Source organism: Trachemys scripta, chromosome 1 (assembly GCF_013100865.1).
Source record: "Trachemys scripta elegans isolate TJP31775 chromosome 1, CAS_Tse_1.0, whole genome shotgun sequence".
Taxonomy (NCBI): Eukaryota; Metazoa; Chordata; order Testudines; family Emydidae; genus Trachemys; species Trachemys scripta.
In genome coordinates, this window is record NC_048298.1 from 110,193,628 (window position 1) to 110,213,019 (window position 19,392).

General features: G+C 40.7%; 1 protein-coding gene across 3 annotated transcripts in view; it reads left to right on the forward strand.

The window, feature by feature from the left end:
* Nucleotides 1-19,392, forward strand: part of CALD1 (caldesmon 1) — a 250,396-nt gene that overhangs the window by 63,641 nt on the left and 167,363 nt on the right. The gene's annotated exons all lie outside the window — the stretch shown is intronic.

Here is a 19,392-nt window from a genome sequence, read left to right on the forward strand (position 1 = left end):
TTATGGCACTTTCTGCCGCTCTCCCTGGCGGGCAGGAGCCATTTTTAACACCGACCCCTCCCAGTCACTGCTCTGCAGCCCTGCCTGGCAGCTGCCTGAGAGAGCCTGGCTGTGGAGGAGGCAGCTTCCGCTCCCCGCCCAGCTTGGCTGCCGGGGACCCTGAGCCTAGGCAGGGAGCGGAAGTTGCCTCCCCAGCCAGGCTCTCTCAGGCAGCTGCCGCTCAGGGCTGCAGAGCAGCGTCTCAGCAACTGGTCCCGCCCCTTCCACTCCCGGCATCTGGGCCATGCATCGCCCAGGCCCGCCCCGGTCCTGCTTCTTCCCACCCCCTGCTTCTCCTCCTTCCCCCAGCACCTCCAGCATGCCACCAAACAGCTGATGGTGGCAGGCGAGAGGCATTGGGGGAAGACGGGGACGAGCTGGTGGGAGGCGCTGGAGGGAGGAGAGGGGGCCGCCAGTGGGTGCTCAGCATCCACTTGGTGCCTATGCCTAGGAGCCCTGTGGCCCGCCTGCACCATTTAAAAGGGCCCAGGGCTTCTGGCTGCCGCCACTGCCTCTACTGCGGGCGGGCCTGAACCTCTGTGCCTGTGCAGAGCCTTTGAAGTCAGTGGAGTTCTACACAGGGGTCCATCCATGCTCCGGTGCATGTGTCAATCCATGCACATGAATTTGCAGGATAGAGCCAGAATGTACAATTAAAAATAACTAAATAAAAATGTGGCTGTAAGTCTTATATGAATAGTATGGCTGGCATGGCTGCTAATTGGCTGTATCAAACTGTAATGGGAAAGAAAAGTCAGGAATCCAGCAATTGGACTGACTGGGAAAAAAAACATTTGATGATGTAGTCAGAAAAGTTCAAGATAGCTTTTAAATGGTACCAGTATCATTCTAGAATGCTGCATTTGCAACATACTTTTCCCCTCTGCTAGTTATATTTTTTATCTTTTTTGCAAGATGATAGGCAAATTATATAGAATACTTGGCAGTTTAAAAAAGAAACTAATGGAGTTCCATTGGCCCAACAGCATAAATTCCAAACGTCTACTCATTTGAGGAACTGGACCCATTGCTAGAGCTGGTTGAATAATTTGACAAATGTCACCTTTTTTTTCCAAATAAATTATTCAATGAATAGCTTAAAATATTTGCTGAGAAATAGCCATCACCCATAAATATTAAATAAGTAAATTCCCTAACCACACTGAATAACTTAAAAAATAAAGAAAAATATGTCAGGAGATTAAATACATAAGGGATTTGATAATATCATGCAGGCTAAGATCATCTGAAGTAAGGACACGGGAGAATAATGGAACTGACGTACAATAGCTTCCAAAGAACAGCATGCACCTTGTTAACGTAATCCCTGAAAGGCTTCCAAACTTCCTGAAATCTGGCCCTTCTGTTCCCGAATGTGAATATGATCTCATAGGAAATGATCTGGGAGAGGCAGACTAACCCCTCTGCACAGTCAAGGTGGCATTGTTCTTTTAATACCCTAGGATGACTTGCTTCCCTGCCATGCGTTCAATTATCAACTTTGCCTTTGCAGCCAAGTCCCCATTATCAGAAATTGCAGTGATTTCAGTGGGGTTTCACTAGTGTGTAACTGAGATTAGAACTGGTCCTAATAAATTGGTGTGGTTTAAATACTGGACTTGATATAGTTTATTATCCATCTCCCAGCTTTCTACCAAAACTCCTTTAAAATGTAACATCCTGAAACATATGCCACCAATCATTCTTTAAAATGGAGAGAAAAATTAAGAGTACAGATGAGGGGACAAAGATATTTCTTGCAATCGTTCCAGATATATTGAAGGAGGTAAGCAGGATTAAAGCATAGGTTGAAGTCCAGGCGCTACTGAGTTGGTGTGATAAGGAGGGCTGTAAGAAAAGATACCCATCTCACACCAGGTCCTGTTCCTGCAAGCCGTGCTATGTGGAAATTGGTAAGAAGTTTAGAACATATATACCTATATTGGGCCCCTTGTAAAATACCGCTTTCTCCGGATGTTTACCTCACCCAGAGTGCTTTAAAGGTTCTATAATAATTTTGGGTATGCCCAGGACTTCCTTACTTTATATAACCCAAGATGGGAAGCACACTAAGTAGCCTCTATCGCTGAAAGCCTTGTACGGCAGCTAGTGTTTATTAATCTTCACTGGCGGTGGAGAAAGAACAAAGATATCTGTTTTTTGTTTAGTTAATGTGAATGGATAGTAATTGTGCTGAATTGCAATTGCTCTGAGCCTAAGCAGAGAGTTCTGTGGCACACTGCAAAGTTGTTAAGTTTGGCACTCGGCACTGGTTTTCAGTCAAACATTTTCTTAACCATATTAGGTTATATGGAAATCAGCCAACAAGCAATAGGCTTTTGATGTACTTATTGTTTGTGCACACATTTTATGTACCAGGCAGCCACTGTTTTACATAATAACATGTAGCAGGTTTAATAAAATGGGACAAATGTAACTAAATTTACTATTATAATTTTATAATTAAAAAGAGAGCCTAGGGAAAAGGAACAAGAGTTTTCTATAATTAAACACAAAGTATTATTACATGTAGCACTTTTTATCCAAGGATCTCAAAGTGTTTATAAATATTAATTGAACACTCCAACAAAAACGTGATAGGTAAATATTATGCTGTTTCCCAGGTGAGAAATGGAGGCACAGAGAGATGATGTGACTTGACCAAGGCCACCCTGTAAGTTAGTGCCACAGCTGCTCTAAACCAGTTCCCTGCTCTAATCACTAGACAGGTCAGTTCCCACTAACGAGGATCAATGAAGTTCAGATAAAATAACACTACTGATGAACCCTTCAGCAAGGCTAGAATTTTAACAAGATCCGCACACCTCTATGTACTATTTCCTGGTTTCAGTCAGGAACTGAAGAGAAGGACTACTAAAACCTCTCCAGCGCATTATCCACGATCTACAATCTATCCTGGAAATTGATCCCTCACTCTCACAGACGTTGGAAGGCAGGCCAGTCCTCGCTTACAGACAACCCCCCAACCTGAAGCAAATACTGACCAGCAAGTACACACCACACCACAGAAACACCAACCCAGGAACCAATCCCTGTAGCAAACCTCGTTGCCTACTCTGTCCCCATATCTACTCCAGCGACACCATCAGAGGACCCAACCACATCAGCCACACCATCAAGGGCTCATTCACCTGCACATCTACTAATGTTATATATGCCATCATGTGCCAGCAATGCCCCTCTGCCATGTACATTTGCCAAACCAGACAGTCCCTCCGCAAAAGAATAAATGGACACAAATCGGACATCAGGAATGGTAACATACAAAAGCCAGTAAGTGAACACTTCAATCTCCCTGGTCATTCTATTACAGATTTAAAAGTCACTATTATTGAACAAAAAAACTTCAGAAACAGACTTCAAAGAGAAACAGCAGAACTAAAATTCATTTGCAAATTTAACACCATTAATCTGGGTTTGAATAGGGACTGGGAGTGGCTGGCTCATTACAGAAGCAGCTTTTCCTCTCCTGGAATTGACACCTCCTCATCTATTATTGGGAGTGGACTACATCCACTCTGATTGAATTGGCCCTGTCAACACTGGTTCTCCACTTGCGAAGTAACTCCCTGCTCTCCATGTGTCAGTATATAATGCCTGCATCTGTAACTTTCACTCTATGCATCTGAAGAAGTGAGGTTTTTACCCACGAAAGCTTATGCCCAAATAAATCTGTTAGTCTTTAAGGTGCCACCAAACTCCTTGTTGTTTTTGAAGATACAGACTAACACGGCTACCCCCGATACATGAGCAATGCTGTTCCTCTATTCTTGTAATATTGGCAGGCTATCCCAAACTAGAAAATATTGGGAATCCAAGAAAAGAGCCTAGCGTCACAAGAGTGCCTCAGAATCATAGCTATTAGAGAGGGAAAGGACTTATTCAGCATGTCTGTTCCAACTCCCTGACAATGAGATGTTCCCTATTGAACATCTACTCGGTTTTTTTTTTTTTTTTAAACACATGAATGATGGTGTTTCCATGTTTCTTGGTCAACTACTCTTCAGTAGGACTAGTCAAATTTTATTGTCAAAACTGGTTTTTGACGGAAAATTGAATGTTCAACTAAATGACATTTTTCTTGAAATTCTTGGCTTTTTGAACAAAAAACAAAACACCAAAAACTTCAATTCCGAAATTCACTGTATCTCATGGGATCTGTGATTTGGGCTCTTCATGCCCCATTCTCCTCTGTGGGCTGGATTTCCTGGCCAGACTACACGTACCATCTAGCATGACCACGGGAAACCCATGATGCCCCGAGGTGGCTCAGCAAGAGGGGAGACTATTGTGCATCATGGAAGAGGTAACCCAGCCAAGGAGAAGAACTCTAGCTCATAGAGAAGAATGGGGCATGAAGCACTGTAGCAGCCCAGGTAGTCAGTTTTATATAGAACTGAGCTGAAACAACACTTTCAATTTGGTTTCACACATTGAAATGAAAACTTTCATTTTGGGAATTCTGTTTTTAAAACACTTCATTTCAATAAAAAAATATGTCATCTTGAAAGTGTTCAGTTTTTGGCTGACAGTTCCATGGAAAATCTTATCTTTTCATCAAAGATGTTGTCCAACCAGATCTCTTTCAGAGCCTAATAGCTGTCACTATTAGAAATATTTTCCTGATATTTTCCATTCTTAGTTCGGTCATATTATTCATAGCTATAAAACCTTTTTTCATTCAAAATAATTCCTTGCCCTCCTTGCTAATGCTTTCCAATACTTGTAGACAGTTGTCACATCTGGTTCCTTAGTATTTAGTCAATATATGCATATTTAGTTCTTTTAATCTTTCTGTGCAAGTCAGTTTCTCCTGTTTCCTGATAACTTTTATTGCTCTTCTGGAGGAAGATCACAGGTTGTTATATCACTCAGGAAATGAGTTGCCTGGAACTGAATGCAGTATTCCAGGTGTGATCACACCAGAGCGGTATATTACCTCTCTGCTCCATGACAATGATGCCTTTTGAATACAGCCCAAAAGCACTTGGGCTTTTGATGCTGCCATGTCCTAGTCCAGCCTCCAAAGAAATTGGGATAAACATCCAAATCTTTAAACCTTTTGAGCTTCACTGTAGCTAATTTTGATATTGTTCAAAGATACAATAGTGACTGAAATGCCCATCCTTAATTTGTAGCTAAAGAGAGTCATCTCTCGAAGCTGGAACTCAAGCCTGGGAACCAGAACTTGTATGTTCTAACGCTGGTTCTGCTGCTGACTTGCTATGTGACCTTAGACAAGTTACTTAAGTTCTCTGCTTCAGTTTCCCTCTCTGTGAAAGGAGGGTGATACCCCAGTAACCACACTTAATGGGGTTGTTGTGAGGTTTAGCTAATATTTGTATTGTGCTTTGATAACGCTTTCCACTTTTAGTACATTGCTTTGTCACCATTACTTGCCCAAATAATGTACGTTCCATATTACCTGTGAATTTACATTATAGGGTCCCATCGATACTGAAAACTACAGTCACCAGAAATTCCGCTTCAGCACAGTCATTCATCATTCTGTTTGCAAAAAGAGGAGGAGAACTAAATAAAGCAAAATGGATCAATTTCATCTTAGGTGTAACGCTGGCAAGTTCACCAGGGGTTCATTTGGGCCAATGTGCCTAAAGAATAAGCACATTTGGACTCTTGTTGATTTTGAAAAAGACCTCTACAATTAAATATGTAATCAGCTAAAGATCTTGAAGTGATTGTTCAATGTTGTATGAGGAAGAAAGAGGAAACAACAAGGTCTTGATTCTCTGTTGCCCTGCAACTGTAAAGACATTTACACCAGAGTGAAATGAATGCAAAGTGGGTGTAAAATGCTACACAATCAGAATGATAAAGGGCACAGTGAGTATAAAATACTATTATACATCCACAGTGCATTGGTGTGAATGATGATACAAGCAGAGCAATGGACAATCAGGACCCCACAGCTTAATCCTGCAAACCCTGACTCTCACAATTAATCTTTAATTGGGCCCATCCTTGCTTATATTGGTCAAGGTTTGCAGGATTGGGCCCAGAGACGATATAAACTTATAAATGTGTCTGATTTATATCATTATTAAACTAGATCCACTTTTTTGGAGTGAACAATTTGAGGTTGCTGAAAATAAACCTGATTGGAGAAAGGAATTCTCTCAGAGATAGTTCACATGTTTACTCAGTTGCTGATATAATCTTAGCTGTAAGAGATTACAAAACCACTGGAATGAGTAACTTCCTTATCTGAGTGTAATGCCCAAGATTAAGGCTTTTGCTATGTATTTCATAGAGATCAGGGCTGGGATGAGGCATGATGGGAAGGTAGTGATGAGTGATCTGAAGTATGCGGAGAAGAAGCTCAGGATTGCACCACTCTTGAGGGATTAGAAATTATTTATGTTCATCCACATGTGTCAGAAGCCATTGCTCTATAAATAAAATCAAGTTAATTTAACATAAAACAGTTGGAGACAGTAACCGCAACATTGAATTCAGACAAATAGGAGAGGGAGTGGGTGGAGACTCAAATACCCATACTAGAAGGACCCTAACTTCTGATTCTAGTTGAATTCTCCCAAGAACTATTTGTGTGAAATTTTGGCCCAAGATAACAGCTATTCTTGAGAGAATCTGATCTCGCCATTTTCCAGCCATTTCAGGCTAAAATCTCATGGGAACAGTTTCCAAGATTTTGGCACCATCTGATCTGAACCCTGAACCAAACTTAAATTCCGCAGCATAACCTGATCTGGACCCAAACGGTATCTCCTCCAGTGTTCATCTGCCTGTAGACGGTGGAATCTAGTGGTATTTTTTTTAAAATCTCAATTATATATATGATTTTGAAAGTAAAAAGAAATCATCCAGAGTTTCCCGCTAACCAGATTAAGATTTTATGTTTCCACTCCGTTACAGATGATTATCAGCAGAGACTAATGAAACCTAAAATAGGTAGGCAAAAATGTGGTTCCAACTCTACAACTATTTACCCTTATTATTCTTCATGTATGTATGTTATGGTGATACCTAGCGGGCTCAGCTGGGATTGGGGCTGCATTGCGCTAGGAACTGCACAGACATCTAGGGAGTGTAAATCCCTGCCTCTAAAAATTTACAATCTAAACAAGGCAAAGTGAATCTGTTCCCACAAGTTCATAAGCGGAGCTGGGACTAGAACCCTTATCTCATGAATATCAGGGTTGGAAGGGACCTCAGGAGGTCATCTAGTCCAAACCCCTGCTCAAAGCAGGGCTAATCCCCAGACAGATTTTTGCCCCAGATCCCTAAATGCCCCCCTCAAGGATTGAGCTCACAACCTTGGGTTTAGCAGACCAATGCTCAAACCACTGAGCTATCCCTCCCTACTCTACTCCTACTCTAGTGCCCTATCCACTAGAACACTGTCCCTTTTATATAGAAAGCAGTTTTCTTGGCAGCCCTGCTGACAGGTACAGAGGGTATCGGAGCCTTGAACCCACCTCCTTCCCCTAATCCTGCTAGGGCACTAGCCCCATGAAATCCTTGTGCTCATGGCAGCAAAAGCATCTGTTGCAGCTGTGCACTGTACATGATGTGAGTTCCCTCCATGGTGGCCCCTTCCACAACCATACACGGGCTGACCACAATCTGAGTCTAAGCTTCAGAGTTTTTCTAGAGATGGATCCAAGCTAGGAAGCTGGATGTGATCTGGATCCAAATGTACTTATGTATGTTTATCTTATGTGTGTGTATTCTGATTCAGTGTTTCATTTTGCCCCCTCTCTAATTTTTCATGGGCAGAATTACAATGTCTTTTTTGCATCTCCCTGCAGAGTACCTCATTGTGTCATGTAAACTAGGGAGGGATCCAGAAATACTACCACATTTACCCATAATTCACAGAGAAATTTCTTTTTTACTGTTCCAAAATTTTAGCTAATCAAAATCTTGGAAAAATGATTAAATAGCTTGGCCATAATATGTTGTTTTATGACTATTAATAAAATGTCTAGTTATTCATGTTCAGATAAGGGCAATCAAATTTTTTGCTTGAGGGCATAAGCTGATTACTATGGGGTTCAGAAAGGAATTCACCTATCTCCTGTGTACAGTATTATACAACTAGCTAGGTGCATGATGGGTATTTTTTACCTTCATCTGAAGCCACAGACATTGCTACTGCTGGAGGCGGGACACCAAACTTAGAACAGAAAACCCTTAGATTCCTATGATCTAAGCAGATGACACAGAAATATATGTATAAAAAGAAGAAAATATAGCATCATAGAAAAGTAGGGCTGGAAGGGATCTTGAGAGATCATCGAGTCCAGCCCCCTGCGCTGAGCAGGACCTAGTAAACCTAAACCAACCCTGACAGGTATTTGGCCAACCTGGTCTTAAAAATCTCCAATGATGGGCATATCACAAACAAATTAAATGAGTGGAGAGTTAAAATGAAGCCAATGGTGTGTATGGGGGAGAGTTTCTAATGCACTCCCTTTTAAAAGTCAGGGGAAGTTGGTTCTTCTGAAAAATAAGGCCCACAACTACCACAGATTGGGTACCTAAACTTGAAGCATCCAGAATCAGGGGTTACTTCTGAAAAGCATTAGCCTTAATGTACAGCTCCTAAAGGTAAAAAAAAAAAAAGAAGCAAAAATGGTTTAAAAAATATGGCTCTTTTCTCCTATCCATTTGAGTGGAAACAAAATAAACTTAAGTGTGATATTTGGATTTTAAAAGCATTTCTGTCCTTCCCTTAAAACGACAGCAAAAGTTGATTGTTCTGCTGTATGTTCTTCACTTCGTGTCTTTGAAGACCTTCCTCTTAGTTTGCTGATTACAATTTTAAATTGTAACTTTATTCAGAGGAAAAGGGATTGAGTTAACATGAAGATTAAAATGTTATGTTTTGCAAAATTCCTGCTACATCTTGATCTCATCGCTGTTTTAAGCTATCCCAGAATGTTTTTCGTATATTGATTGGCTTATTGAGCATAGACAACATTCATAGTCGTATTTAAAGTGTGCAGGTGATTTTGGTAAATTTGTTGTAAATCTTTGATACCCTTGGCCATGTGGTTTTATGGCTCTCCAGTTGAATCCTGTGGTGTTTTTCTCTGCAAGAGTTCCTTAAAGGGCTGGTAAAAAAGATGCATACTATTTCTTCTCTCTCTGGTCTTCTGGGGATTCCATTCTGGCAGCCCCTCTTTTTTAAGATGTTCATGTAGCTTATAGAGGAGATAGTGAAGTTTTGCTGCAGGGTCAGGGGTCTCCCAAATGCAGAAATTGAAGCACAAAAAGGATAGGTGACTTGGTGAAGGTCACACACATGACACTGATCTTGGATTAGAATTCAAGTGTTCCTGGCTTTGTTCACAAGGCTCACCAGACCATTTTACTAAAACCCCATTTATTATGGACTAAACTATATGCATTCTGTATATGGAACTCCCCTTGAAGACAATGGAAGTTGAAGTGTAATTTTAGGTAAGTTCTATGGCCTGTATGCATGTTGAATCTGACTCCAAGCCAACTGAAGTGAAAGGCAGTCTTTCCATGGTCTTCAATAGGCTTTGGATCAGACACGTCACCATTTCTCTGAGGCCTTGACCATAGGCACCGACTCTGTGGATGCTCCGGGGCAGGAGCACCTATGGAAAAAAAATAGTGGGTGCTCAGCACCCCCCCAGCCACCGCTGATTGGGAACACTGCCAAACAGTTAATTGGGAACACTGCCAAACAGCTGTTTGGTGGCTTGGGGAAGGGCTTTGGAGAGGGCAGAAAACAGTGATCAGCAGGTGGGCGGGGGCCTCGGAGTGGGGGGCAGGAAGGGGCGAAGCGAGGGCGGGGCCTCAGGGAAGAGGACAGGATGGGGCCTCGGGGTGGAGTGGGGGTGGAGCACTCCCGGGGAAAAGAAAAAGTCGACACCTATGGCCTTGACACAGCAGTTCTGTCCTATTTATTTTCTTTGAGCTATCTTAAGAGTTTTATTAACTGTGTGTTACAATGTCTACAATGAACATCTGGCTGATATTTAAATAAGGCCATGACTCTCCAGGTGTCATTCTTCTAGGTCAGATAGTTGCAGCTAAGCATAACTAGTCAGCCCTGCACCTAATCATCAACTCTCAACATTTCTTTGCAATTGGTAGGGCACCTTCTAATGAGAAAATATAAATGACAGACATTACAAAGATACAAAATTGTGTTTTTAATTATCCACTTTTAGTTTTAAGAACCCCAATACACCTCTGTGCCTTTAGCTCCATAAATGTTTATTAAAAACATTGCTATGTAATATCAATACTAAATACAAGGGATATGGCATGAACAATTAAAATACAATCACAGAAAAGATGAATACAATTAATTACCAGTTTATATTCGTATAACACTGAGGATCTTAAAGTGGATTTCAAACATTAATGAATGGAATGTTACATGTCCCCATTATTTATTTATTTTTACTGTGTTAGCACCTCTGTAACTAGTCACAGGCCACGACCACATTGTGCTAGGTCAGTGGTGGGCAACGTGTGGCCGTGGCCCGCAGGCTGCAGGTTGCCCACCACTGTGCTAGGTACTGTACAAACACAGAACAAAAAGACCATCCCTGCTCACATCTCTGGGAGGTACGGAAGTGTTATCTTTACTTTGCATATGATTAAAATGAGGCAAAGAAAGGCAAAGTGACTTGCTTAAGGATGTCTAGGTAGAGCTGGCTTCAGATCCAGATCTCTTGGCTCCTAGATATGTGCCTTAACCATAAGACTGCCATGCTTCCTGTTTATTAAAAATGCAAATAAAGTGTAAATTACTAAAATATAAAATAAATCATAAAAAGCTGAAAATATTCAAATGGAGTATGACCTACTGGATAGTGCACTGGACTGGGACTCAGGAGACTGGGTTCTGCCACTGGCCTACTGGGTGACCTTGGACAAATCACTTCACCTTTGTGCCTCAGTTTCTCTTTCTTTAAAATGGGAATAATGATACTGACCTCCTTTGTAAATCACTTTGAGGTCTACAGATGAAAAGTACTATATAGGTAATTAGGTACAAGGAACTAGATAATTTTATTTTTAGAAGTCAGGGTGGGATGGACTGAAATAATATACTAGAGGAATCCTTAAAGGATAGGTGACATTAAAGCTTAGCTACTGCCCATGATGGAGCTCTCTCATTAGGTCTTGAATATATCATAATGTTAATTCCTTAGGGCCCAATCCTTCAAGGTTCTTAGTATTGTATTGCTGCGAACTGGAGCACACCCCCAACTCCCACTGAAGTCAGTGGAAGTTGACTGTTCAGTAGCTTATGAAAGTCTCTCAACACCAACCCCTTGGTTTCTACATAAAACTTTCCAGACAGGGTGGACTGTACAGAGAAGGCCTGATTCATTCTGTAGCTATGTCCCAGTGTCCCAGTGGTTAGTTATTTTGGACTCTGCATATTCCATGACTGATGGAGCCACATTCATAGAGCTTTCCATAAACCACATAGTTCTTAAAAGAAATTTATGGATTCAAGTTGGTAACTAGTTACATAGGACAAATAGCAACATATCTGATTACCATACAAAGGAAAATGTGGGTTTACCACTAATTGCAGATAAAAATTAATACTTGCAAAAGAGACACGTATGATCTATTTGTATGTGTCTTATGTTTCCATAATGAAACATTAAAACTTCCTTAAGTTTTAAATAGTCTTCTGAAAAAAAAAAAAAGTGGTGGTGTGGGTCATTAGTCTCTGGTGGTTGTCACAAATAATTAATAGTTTGCTCCTCTGACAAAAGTAGGCTCTGGTTCAGCAAAGCACTTAAGCATGTACATAACTTTAAGCACGTGCTTAAGTGCTTTGCTGAAATTGGGTCCTAGCCCGCCAAATTTCTTTCAAAGTGAGACTAGACTGAAATAATAATAAATAAATCTGTTAAGGTGCTACCTACCTTCTTTCTGGCTATGCCAAATTATTGGGCAAGCTAACGTCTTAGCAAAAAAAGGCACAAGTCCATTTTTTTTTCTTAAAATGAGTAATTCATGTCCTGTCTCAACTGGAAGTTTCTCTGCTAATTGTAGAACTAGTGAAATGGTGACAACCCAAAAGCCAAGAAAACAAAAGCTGAACTATTGAGATGGAATTGGTTTTAGTCACTGTTTGATTTTTGTATGTCTTTGTTAACACCTAGTTAACTTCTGGGAGTAGCATTTTAAATAAAGGAAACATTAGTTAAAGATTCAACACCCTCTTCCCTTCCTTTTAGGGGTTTAAGAGCTAACAATAAACATCCCTATTCCCCTCAGTGGTTCTCCAATAAAACCCAGGAAGACTAGCATTATGAATGAAATCCTGGCCCTACTAAAACCAATGACAGGACTCCCATTGACTTCAATAGGACCAGGATTTCACCCTGCTTTCCTGATATTTCTAAGGTAAAAACAAGCAGGGGGAAAAATCACTTTTGTTTAAACATCTGAAAACATAGAGCAAAACAAATGCAAGCCCATTTTAAAAAAAATCCACTGAAGGTGTTCTTTAAAAGTATTTCCATTTAGATAATTTCAGTGACTAAAATTAAATGAAATATTACCCTTGTTCTCAAATGGTAATATTTTTATATGCACAGGAAATATCATCTTGCTTTTGTACAGTGTCTTTCGCTTTCCCCACACCAATATCCAGCCTCCGACATTGTAGGGCACATCCGTTTTATACAATGCACACTAATATTAGACAAGTGAAAGGTAGAAGACAAGTGAAAGGTAGAAAGTGAAGAAGAGAAAGTGAAGAAATACAGTGAGTATGGGGATAGGTGGAACTATCCATGTTCAGATTTGCCAAAGTGCTGCTATTCCTGTGAGACGCTCTGAGATTTTTAATGACCACAAGAGGAGAAGACCTAAGGTTAGGTTCTCAGCCCAAGTTTGATCCTCTTCGTGCCATCTGAGTGGTGCAAAAGGGATGTAATCTGGCCCCAGCTAGCCAGTTGGGAGTTCTCTGGGCAGAGGTGTTGCCAGCTTGATTTCTATGTAAACCTCCTCAGTACCACTCAGCATAGGCAGTGTAATGGGGCAGGGAGCTTCAGTTTGCTTCCTTATAACAATTCTCCACTGGTGTATGGTCCATTAGGGACCATAGACAGCAGTCATAAGTTAGAGCAGCCTCTAGGCTTATTTGAATTATACCAGGCAGGGTCTGGGACAGCTTGATAATCAGGGAGCCATAATGAGCTTCCTGACAACCATCCCCCCGCCTTCCCCACATCAAGATATGCAGCACGTAGGAGAGAATGTGTTTTTTTCATTTTCTCTCATATGAAAGATAGAACCTCCAACAGTGCAGGCCACCCACTATGCAAAGGCATTGATTCCATTGCTGACTCTGAGGAAAGCGCGCCACTTACCATCAGCACTTGCTACTAGAAATGGATTTTCTGTGGAGGTCGACTAGCCAAACACTTCACCAGGCTCAGACTGAGGTCGTACGAAGGGAGGAAAACAACTTCATTTATTCATATCTCCATTTTCTTTCCTTTTTTATATTTGACAGCAACAAATATATTTGATTGAGTGTTGTATAAACCCTTGCCGGGCGTATCATTGATATAGCTACATACATGAAAATGAAAACATCAGAAGGCTCAGTTCTGCATGTCTGAGGCAAAGCTGCCGTCGCCCTTAATAGGAGCTTTTCTTGAACAAGGGGTGCACAGTCAATATTACAGTGAGGAAAATTTGGCACACAAGGGCAAAATCTATAGGAATGACTTGAACATTTTATCAGAATTTGCCTATATCTTTATAATCTGAAAAGGAAATTCAAACATTTTATATTTTTATGTTCTACTAGTATTTATAGGCCCTAACTGAGCTGAGGGCCTCACTGTGCTAAGCACTGCACAAACACTCAGTGAGAGACAGTCTCTGCCCTAAACACTTACAATCTAAGACTTTGTCTACACAGCACTTTTGTTGGTAAAACTTTTGTCATTTAGGGGTGTGAAAAAAACACACACCCCGAATGACAAAAGTTTTACCAATGACAAGTGCCAGTGTGGGCAGTGCTTTCATTGGAGGTGGATTTATTTTGTCAGCGGGAGACCTCTCTCCTGCCGACAAAGAGCGGCTACACCACGCACCTTTTAACGGCACGGCTGTATCGGCACAGCTGTGTTGCTAAAAGGTGCATTGTGTAGACATAACCTAAGTAGACAAGAGACAGAAGTTGGGAGGGGAAACAGGCACACAAAAGAGAAGTGACTTCCACAAAAATCACACACCAGGTCAGTCTGAGCATGGGGAATACAATCCATGAGTCTTGAGTTCTAGGTGAGTGCTCTGTTTGCTAGAACACGTTGCCTCTTTTCTAAATGGCTAACCCAGTTCATTTGAATTCTCAGGTTCTCTTTATTTTACACTGTTTGAATGTTCAATGTGGGAATAGGCATCATGTCTGCAAACCTCCCCATTGAGACACTTGCGCCTGGAACGCCTCCTCCTGTGGTACAGTCTAGCAAGGATGGGGATCCAAGGCTGTCTCCTCTGATTGTGGATTGCTTTGCCACTTAATGTGAACCACAGTAGATGAGTTACCTCTAGCTGGGAAAGGCTGGAGACTTTTTTGGTTCTTTTTTACTTTTGTTTTGTTTGTGTGAAATGCATTTGTCGTTTTTGGCACCTTGGTGGATGGATTATTGGGGAATTTGCTACGTGGCTTGAGTTCTGTTTAGTTATTTGGCCATACTGCTTGTTTGAAATTCCTAAAGTATTTTTTTAATGTGTGATAGTGATTTAGAGAGCTTTAGGTTTGATCACTCTAGAGAAAAGGAAGCTTATGGGGGCGACTATTTTTAATAAACCTGCCTACTTAGTTGTTGTCAGGACAATTATGATCCTGAAATATGCTGAGCACCCGTGACTGCCACTAATAGGAATTGAGGGTTCTTAGCACCTCAGGGGAGGTGCTCCTTAGCTTCCAGGATCAGGCTCCAAATGATGAAATAAAATGCCTCCAGCTGATTTCTGATCACAGCCATTAAGTTTTACCACACAGACACAAAAGGGAAAGGGTGTGTGTGTGAGGAAATAGGAAGAGAGAATTGGTGGACTATATGTGATTAATGCATACTTACTCTGTTGCCTGCAAAAAGGAGTTGTACAATGATGAAGGGGATGCATGCTTTGATTTATTTGCTTCTAGTTTAAAGTTGTGGAGCCCTAAAAATGACTAATGAATCTCCTTTCAAGGTTCAGATCTATGACCTAATTCAGATGTGCAGGAATCTAGTCTTCCCTAACTGCAGCAGAAAGTTTAGGTTTGCTCATCCAAGGAGAGAGTTATAGTCAAAGGCAGAGACACTGGACAAGATCCAGCACAAATAACTCAGTTCCAGTGAAAACAGGAATCAGATGTACCGTGCATATGATAGACTAATAGGCCAATGCTATTTACCATATGTTAATTGCAGTTCCATTATACCAAATGTTTCTTATGTGAAATTGCTATAATTATTACCATATAATCATCATAAGATGTCAGGCAGGAATACTATGTCGTTAACAATGATTGCTGTGATAGAACCCCCCCCCCTTTTTTTTGTCTGTGTCTCTTTTAAATTCATTCTTTAAAGCTAAGCCATATATGCATATGTTGGGTCAGCTCTTCTGCTGGTATGAGTCATTTTAGCTCCACTTAAGTCATTGGAGCTATGCCGGCTAAGGATTTCCCCCATTGTGTTTTACCCTCTGGGCCTCAGAAGATGTTTTGTTATATTATTCTATATATTTCAAATATTTATAATTAAATCTGGTCATGAATTTTTGACTAAATATTTTTTTATTTTAGAATGCTGATTTGTCAAAATCAACACTGTGTTCATAGGAAAAAAATGATTTCTATGAATTACCCAGTTCAAAAACACTTTGGGGAAAAAAGAGTTTTGAAATTTGTTTGTTTTTTTAAATTAACTTACTTTTAAACTCTAAAGACAAAAATTAAAACAATGTTTTATGAAATTATTAAAATGTTTTGATGGGATTTTGGGTTTGTGAAAATTTTTGAGATTTTGACTTTTTTGTTCTGAGTCAAGATAAGAATTTTTTTTTTTTAATCTCAAATTTTCACGGGACAAGAAAACCTTTTGCTGCCCGCTCTACTTGGAAATTATTTTTATGCAATATACATTGTTAGAGTATAACATTATAATTAGCCAATTTTACTCTCAGGAATATGGAAGTAAATCTGGATTGATCTGATCCGGGTCAGCAGAGTAACTTCAAGTACTATCTGGTGTGCTAACAATGTTGCAATTCATAGTCATTCAGAATGACTTGGGCCAGGGAAAGAAAGCAAGTATGATTCTACCACTTGGTGGGTAGGGCACTCAGAGCATGTGGAAGATTGAAGTTCAAGTCCCTGTGCCAATGATTATTTATTTAAAAGTGGAATAGCTTCAGCAGGAGAGATTGAGAGATTCTCCCCTACCCCATCAGAATATCCCACAGCCTGGTGACTAGAAGTACTCTCCTGCAATGTAGAAGACCCATGTTCAAATTGCTTTTCCTCAGGCCAATCCTGGGGATCTTGTGGCATATGTATAATTGGAGGGCCAGGACCCTTGCTGTTTTTGAAAGGCCAACTCTCCCACATGCTTAAAGATGATGGGATCCTGGAACTCCATAGGGAATATAGACATACCAATATCTAGTCATGGGCCAAATCCTGCTCCCATTGAATTCCACAGGAGTTTTGCCAGTGACTTCAGATGAGGTAGTAGAATCAGGTCCTACGTATGTTAACTTTAATTTATAAAGATCTATCTTTGAAGCTGTGAAACAGTTTGTTTAAATAGCTTAAGTCTGTGAAGCTATATAGGTGTAAAACCAGACTAACTGAGGACAGAATCAGACTCTCAGAAGATACCAGTTTGCATGATGCAGCACCTACAACATTGTTCCATGTCACTGAGAACAGAATTAAATTGTTTACCTCTTGGTGCCTATCTCCAGGTCTGGCCAAGATAGGATCTGAGAGTGGTAAGGAGCAAAGGTCACCTTTGTGCTCCCCCAGTTGTGTGGCCTTTTTGGTTCCCTGTACAACTTAGAGTGGCCATGGGGCTACTCTAAGTAACAGCTAGCTGTAGTCATGGTTCTTGCAGCAGCTGGGGTGACCGGAGCTCAGGTATGCTCTGGCCACACCCCATTCTCTTTGCCATGTCTCTGACATGCCCTCTATGCTGGGAACTGTGAGGGGCAAATTCAGAGGTGATATATAAAGATACATGTTGGTAAGTGAATGTGAGTCTTAAGGATTTATATTTTAAGTTGCTCTAATGTATGTGTTTGGTTGGGGGGGGGCTAGAGATTGGTGTAAATTAGGCCAATTTAGACTCCCAGTGGAGTCACTTCTCCATTTGACCCTTTAAATTTTACAAAATTAAAGAACAGCGTTCTTTCTTTATCCTACAGATATTATGCTGGAAAATGTACTTAAATACTCAGGCCTGGGTGTACAGTACTTGTAGTGTGTTACCACATTCCAGCTACACCAAAATGTTGTGGTTTCGTTTTGTATTTAGTTTGGAAAGAAGCTAACTTTATCCCTGAGTTCTGCAGAAAAATAATCATCCAGTACTATGTCATTATTACAGAGTTCCAAGCTGTACCAGCAGAAACAATAAAAAAAAATTGGGAGTGGGGGTGACCGAGGCTGTTATTTCACAGAAACCACAGAAGAACTTGGGCGGGGGTGAAGGGAGAAGCATTCAGAGCTTACACATAAGGTAATATAAATTAAACTCCCTTCCACTAACTTAGGGTACATCTATACTGCAGTCGGATGTGTGATTGCAGCTTGGATAGTTCTAATCTAGCCAGCACGGTTTAAAAATAGCAGTGAAGACAGGGTGGTGTGGATTTCAGTTGTATTAGCTTCCCTGGACTTAGGGGTACATACTCACATTCCTAGTCCATGCTGGAGTCTGTGCCACTGTTATTTTAGTCACACTAGCTAGATTAAAGATAGAGTGGGTATACCTACCTGAGCTGCAGTCACACCGTTAATTGTAGCGTAGACATACCATAGACTCCCTTAGACTGAATTCAATTGACTTACATCCACTCTGTCAAAGTGTAAAGGACTCCAAGTTGATGTAATTGCCATCCTGAGGAGCTGCGAAGAGTTGTAGTTAAGGCCTGGGCTACACTAGCGTGGGGGTTCAAACTAAGATACGCAATTTCAGCTACGCTATTCGCGTAGCTGAAGTCGAAGTATCTTAGTTCGACTTACCTGGCCGTCCTCACGACGGCGAGTCGACCGCTGCGGCTCCCCCGTCGACTCCGCTTACTCCTCCTGCCAAAGTAGAGTACAGGCATCGATTCGGGGATCAATTTATCGCGTCTAGATGAGATGTGATCAATCGATCCCTGATACATCGAAGACTACCCGCCGATCTGGCGGGTAGTATAGACGTACCCTGAGGGTACAGTGTGGTAGAGGCTACTTTAACTTACTGGAATTCACAGGAGTTGGAAGGTGTTACTCCCTTCGACATCCTTGCCTGTTAGCGGAGTGGCTGTAATTAGGTGTAAGAACATCTGAGTATGCATCAAGGGAAATTTGTGTACAGACCTCTAACTTCAACCACATTTCATGTTACCTCTAGATTTCCTCTTTAAAAAAAAGGAAAATTCCAGTCCTAGTTCCCTGTTTATGTCCTAATTAGACAAGAACTTCGATTATTGGACAGCTTTAATAAAAGCTGATTAAACACAAATTTTCAGCTTTTATATAGATGCCTGACTGAGCCTCTATTAAATCTGTCCCAAACTGAAACTACTGGCCAATTTAGGAGGCTGATAGATCATGTTTTCTATGGCTAACTAAAGAGAGGTTTGACTGTTGTCATTACACATGTTGAGTCAAATTCTGCTGTCTTCTGAACACATGAAACCCCATTTGAATAAGATTATTCAAATCCCATTAAGATTATTGTTACTGTATATTACTCCTGGGGGAATTCTGCTCCAAAAACAATACAATTCTGTGCCAAAAAATTAAAATTCTGTGCACAATATTTTAAAATTCTGCATATTTTATTTGTCAAAACACCACAATATAATCATGCCAGTTTCAATTATTTTGGTAATTTATTTTAAAATACATGTCAGCAAGTATGTCTAACTATACAGACAACAAAAAAGATTCAGGAAATATATTTTGACAAATAGATTCCTTACTAGCCATATTAATACAGAACTTTGAGTAATAATTCATTTAAACTACAAAACAGAAATGTATTTCCCTCAGAAGCAGTGCAAAGGCTTGGGGGAGTCAGGGTAACAGAAGAGCTGAGGGTAATGGAA